The sequence below is a fragment of the Rosa rugosa genome, chromosome 5 (genome assembly GCF_958449725.1).
Source record: "Rosa rugosa chromosome 5, drRosRugo1.1, whole genome shotgun sequence".
Classification (NCBI taxonomy): Eukaryota; Viridiplantae; Streptophyta; class Magnoliopsida; order Rosales; family Rosaceae; genus Rosa; species Rosa rugosa.
Genome location: NC_084824.1, coordinates 17,118,535 through 17,124,604, shown reverse-complemented (window position 1 = coordinate 17,124,604; position 6,070 = coordinate 17,118,535). Strand labels below are relative to the sequence as shown.

The following is a 6,070-nucleotide window of genomic DNA, read 5'->3' as shown; positions in this document are numbered from 1 at the left end:
TGAAGTTCTCAAAATCTTACTTGGCACGAGTAAAACACTTTTCTTACACTACAAGAAAATGACTCTTTTACCGCGCACATTTTACGGCGTGCATCAATGCATGCCGTAATAGACATACATTTACGGCGCACTTTTAAGGCATGCCGTTAATATACTTTTTGATATGGTCTTTTACGGCATGCATTAGATGCATGCCGTTAATGGCTATTTTCGTTTGGTCTTTTACGGCATGCATTAATACACGCCGTTAATGTCTATTTTCGTTTGGTCTTTTACAGCATGCAAGTATGTGCGCCGTTAATGTGGTTTTTAATATGGTCTTTTACAGCCTACATTGATGTGTGCCGTAAAAGTGAAAGGCGCGAAATTTTCACCAAAATTTTATTTCCCTCCATCTTTTTCTTCTACACTTTCTAATTAATTCTATTTTTTTTCATTTCATAAAACAAAAGTTTTCTCTCTCCCCGATAGACCTCAGTTTTCCATCTCTTCCCTATCTCTTCCCCACGTCTCTTCCCACCGCTGAGTCGCCGTTCAGTGGATTTGCTCCACTGCCGAGTCGCCGGCCACCTCCCACCACCGGCCACCACGTTTTCTGCTCCTGTCATCGAGATTCCGTGGATCGATTGAGCTCCAAATTAAAGAACATTGAAGTGATCACTGCTCTCGGAGATTCGGGCCACCGGAATCCGGGTCTTGAAGTTGAAAATACCCAGAGCGCTTTCTTCCTATGTGCATGCCTTCTGCTGTTAACTGCTAACTCAGGCCTTTCTTCTTGTGCGAAACCATAGCCGGCTTCACTTTTCTCACTTCAATCCAACACTCTTAGTGAAAACCCAATTCCCAAAACTATCTGAGCACACCAAAGGTGGGATCTTTCTTCTTTTTGAATACTGTTCTCTCTGTTTGTTTTCATAAAGACCCTGAATTTTTTTTTTTTTTGATGTTTATCATGTTTTCTGAGTTTGTATTTGGATACACCTTTTGCTATTGTGACTTGTTTTACTTATTGATCGTTTTGTATATGTTTGTTGTCGAGGGAAGAGAAGCATGGAGGAATCAAAAGTGTTGAATTTTGTGTTGTGCGGTTGGTTTATGAAAATGTGTGAGAATTATGAATTCCAAACTTTGATCAAGTATTGAACTTGTTGATGGATTTGAGTTTTAGATGAAGATTTTCTTTGTCATTGTTGTCGTTGTTTTGGGTCATTGGCAAGTGCTTCCTGTATTGTTGTATGACATGAATAGATAAAGGAAGAAACTCGGTAAAGTTTCAATGTTTTGATAAGGGGATTGGAACTAAGTTTCATGTTTTTGCATAAACTGGAAATTTGATCGAGTTTGGGGGATAGTTTTCAGCAGGAAAAGAGGTGAGTGTTTGGTTTGGGTTTGTATGGGTTGTCTGAAATTGTGGTTTCACACCTTGCGTACTTTCACACCTTGCCTCTAAACATGCCTTAAATGGGTACTTCCAATCTCTAGAGTAAAAGGAATGTGTATAAGTCTGTTGCCGCAATCTGCTGTTTTCCATTTCTCACTAATTAAAGTTTTCCATCATATTGAGACTTAATTATAAAAATTTAAGATACTAAGAATAATTGCATGTTTAGTAAAGCAGTTAATATATCAAGACAAGATAAAATTGTTGATACAACTATAATTTCTGCTTCCCCTAATGGTGTTAATTTATCTTTTTTAATGCAGCTCTATCAGAAAGGAATTGGGGTGACCATTGTTTGTCCTGGTCCAATAGAAACATCAAATGGTACAGGTGCAGCAAGCTCAGAGAATAAAGCTTCTTCTGAGGTTAGTTTCTTACAATGATGTTGTGTGTGTATCAAATCTGTTCCTTACGATCATGCCCATGAATTTCATCTTTTTGATAACTTGGGGTGGTATCTGTAGTTTAGTGTGGCCGTGCATGTTATCTCTAGGGCATTCCTTTTCTTACCGCTTTATTGTTTTTATCCGGGGTAGTTGAGCAGTCAAAAGAGCTTTAAACATCTCTTGTAAAACATTTCTTGTTACCTTTTTGTTCATTTCTTGTTATCTTATTTGTTTTGACAGAAGCGTGTGTCATCAGAAAGGTGTGCAGAGTTGACAATAATTGCTGCCACCCATGGTCTAAAGGAAGTTTGGATATCATACCAGGTATTGTTATCTGTATTTGTTGTTTGCTTTACAATCTCACTATTTGTTTCTGCAAAATCAATTCATATTAGAGATCGATGTTTGGACTCTGGAGCTTTGAGACTGCCAATATAATTAAAGTAGTGTCTAGCTTTTGCTAGAGGTCAAGATGTACATTGGTGTGTGTTTTGGGGTGCTAAGATCTGTTTGATTTTCTGGAGCTTTTTTATTTGCAGATTATCTGCTGCTTTGACAACTATGGTGTTCCTCAGGGACAGTTGTTTGAATTTCAAGTCCATCTGAATAGCAATAGAGTATTGATGGGGGTACTGCTTTTGTTTTTCTTTTTTTGTATCTATTTCAAATGGCAAGATATTATCACCTCTTGGCACATTGAAAGTCCTCCCCCAGCCCCCATTGACAAATATTTCTGCATCCTCCAGTGCCTATGACTCTTTCAATCGATCTATTTCAGAACTTGGTTTTATTTAACTAGTTTGGTGATCATTGCATTTGATCAAAATAGATAAATTGGATGCTGAAACCAGTTGTTCATAGTTGAGACTGGTTGGTTTATTACCTGAACTTGCATCCCATGTCTTACGACCCTGCTTCTCACTCTTGGGATGAATTTCTCGACCAATTTTATTCTTTCTTATTCCCTGAAACTTTTTGAGATCTGCCTAATACTGATGTATTATATTTCTGTGCTTTGTTTGTTGTTGATGGTTCTATGATATATACCTTTGTATCACTTGAGTGTTTACCTCCTTGTGAAGATATTTTTGCTTGCTACCAATTTTCTTTGTTTTTGCACCTCTGATGTAAGAATCTATTTGATTGCATTTATAATACCTAAATTGCAATATGTTTGGTGTCTAAATATAAGGTCAAAAGTAGCTCCAGGAAAACAAAGCTGAAAGAATATGGATAAAGAATGGGCTTATTGTAAAAGCAGGTTACATCTAAAACTAGAAACTGTAAGGTTATGATGATATAATTCATAAATGTATTGTAAACTCTTTTATGTTGTTGTTGTTGTGTGTTATTAGCAATCCTAGAGCCTTTTATGACGGAGCAAAAAAGTTTGTTAATAGCATTCATGCAAGTAAGGGGTATCCTGAAAAGATCCAGTGCCCATGTAGTAGTTGCATAAACGTATGGTCTTATCCACCACGTACTGTATTAGATCATCTGACCTCAAATGGGATATATGAGAGTTATATTAATTGGACATTTCATGGAGATGAGCCAAGAACTACTGTACAGGAAGAAACCATAGAAAACTTTGAAAACTTGGAGACATATAGAATGTATATAGATGCACAGCTAAATGATGATTTCATGGAATCTGCACCTGAAAATATAGACCAAAGAAAAGGAAGGTGCAAGGACCAAGGGCATTAAGAATGATCATAGTAGAGTTGAGTTATTAAATTGGTTTCAAATGGGAGAAGAGGTTGTTGCAAGTGCAAAACTTGAGTCAAAGGATCCGACTGCAATGGTCCATCACGTGCCTCTGGGCCAAGAATGTTGGAAAGTTTGGGTTCTTGATGTTTTGGAGGATATAGCTTTGTATCGACCAACGAGAGAGTTTGGAACGCTAAGTATGGCTCAAGGAAGTACAATTGCATGGCCTATCAAGTACATCAAGCTAGTTTAGCTAGTATTGAAACTTTGAGGTAATTTATTCTATCATCTCTTTTTGTTGTGAGGTATTGGATAATTGAACTTGTTACTATACTGAAGCATATCATGTGTACTAACTGAAGCAGTTATGAGGAAAAATTTACAGCTGACAGCACTAAACTGAAGCATATCATGTGTACTACACTAGTTGTAGAAGAGCAAATTACTCAATGAATGTTGATCCACATTCTGGCATGGTTTGCTGTTGATTTATCTTCTTTTTCTCTTTTGGACTTTTCTTTGGCAAGTCTAAGTAGAATATGGCAGTTCTGGAATTCAAATTACATGGTTTAAATATATGAATTGCTTTCCAATTTCCTGGTTTAAAAACTCACTTACTGTCTGCGTATTAGTTTCACAACGACTCATTTTTCACTCAGTTGAGTGAGCGAGCTGTTTATTTGTATGAGTTTTTGTTTCTTAGTTTTTGTTAATCATTTATGTATCATTTGTTGTGTTTTCAGATCAGTTGTATTGTGCATATCTATACACCATCCCCAACTTGTTCTATTGTATGGGATTTTATCCCTGGATGCTGATAGGAAAGGGCAAGTGCTGCTGGTTTCTTTGTCTTGATCTTCTTAGCTATCCGTCATTTTCCACATTTGCATCAAGTTTGACCCATCTGTAGGAGCTGCTGCGATGTTTGGACTGTGGAGATTTTCTAGAGCCTTAGATTCATGTGTGGAACATATTCTTGCACTGGATGGGAGTCGGATGCAGGCAGTTCTTTAATCAACTGAATATTGCAAGTATTTGAAGCTTTGTCTAGCTTTATGGTTTGCTTTCATTGCTTTTAATCAGTTCATGAGAATGATTTAGAGCTTTTATTGAATCACTTATTTTCTAGCTTTATTATGGGTTTATTATAAGGATTGTTTGCTTTCATTTTCATTAAGTAGTATATTTTGTAATACGCTATATTCTGAACATAAGTTTAAACTCAAGTTTGTTAGAAATTGTACTTGGTCTGTAGCAGATTGGATATAAAAAGTTTGTTAAAACCTTTTCCATTATCTATGATATATATGCTGTTTCACCAGCTCTCCTTTGAGGTTAATATTATTCTTGCTCAAGTCATTTTGTTAGTTGATCATTTTTAGATTATGAGCAGCCAAGAAACCTCTTTGCCACAAAGACTTTTATGGCAGGTTATGTGCGTCGTGAATGACATATAAAAATTGATAGAAAAGCTTTTTACAGCGTGCAAATTGGGCCTTAAAAATTGGGCAACTACTTCTTTTACGGCATGCAAGAGTGTGCCATAAAAACAGTGTTTTACAGCATTCATTGTAAGCCGTGAATAAGGTCTTTTACGGCATGCCCAGTGCGCCGTAAATAAGTGGTCAGAAAGTCATTTACGGCGTGCTTTCTTGACATTCACGGCGTGCAAACATCCCATAAATCAAATTGGATTATTGAGGAATGTCTTTTACGGCCTGCATGGATGCACAATTACGGCCTTCTTATGCGCGCCGTTAAAGAGGAACGTCTTTTACGGCTCCGGCATTTACAACCTACTTTTGTGCGCCGTAAAAGGCTGTAAAAGGGTATTTACGGCGCACATTGTGGGCGGTAAAAGGCTGTTTTTGGCGTAGTGTTATTGCAATATGAAGGTTGCTGATTCTCAGTGAGCTTAATTGTGCGGCTTTGTAATTCACATTTATGGTTAATGTACATCATGTACAAATGTTATCCCATAGTTGTGTATTAATGTTCCAGATTCAATTGTGAATAAACAGCTGATTTGAACTACGTTCTTTGTTGTTTGCACTTCTCTTATATATACTATGAAGCAATCTGGATACTTGATGTTTCAAGAAAGGTTGTAGTTTTACTCAATTTATGATGTACTTAAGGAAATAAGATGTATTGATTCGATTTTGGCCTGGTTTGTATGTCCAAAATCTGTTCATTGGCTGATGCTTTAAGATTGTGTATAATCAGATTGCTTGAATTAATGCAATGCCCTATATTCAAGAAGCGATGTTAAAAAAACTAATGGACATCGATGTAAACTACAGGGAACGATGTCTAGTATCAATATGAACATCGATTTACAATTTGGAAAACGATGTATAGCATCAATATGGAAATCGATTTACAATTTGGAAAACGATGTATATCATCAATATGGACATCGATTTACAATTTGGGAAACAATGTCTAGAATCAATGTGGACATCGATTTACAATTTGGGAAACGATGTCTAATATTAATATGCACATCGTTGTTAACCTAAAACCTGAT

General features: G+C 36.6%; 1 long non-coding RNA gene across 1 annotated transcript; it reads left to right on the top strand.

Annotated features, from left to right (window-relative positions):
- The first annotated feature begins 688 nt into the window (after nt 1-688).
- On the top strand, nt 689-2,167 carry LOC133708892 (uncharacterized). The gene is made up of 3 exons (XR_009846114.1): nt 689-868; nt 1,705-1,806; nt 2,068-2,167. It is a non-coding gene; the product is annotated as an uncharacterized LOC133708892 (long non-coding RNA).
- The last annotated feature ends 3,903 nt before the right edge of the window (nt 2,168-6,070 follow it).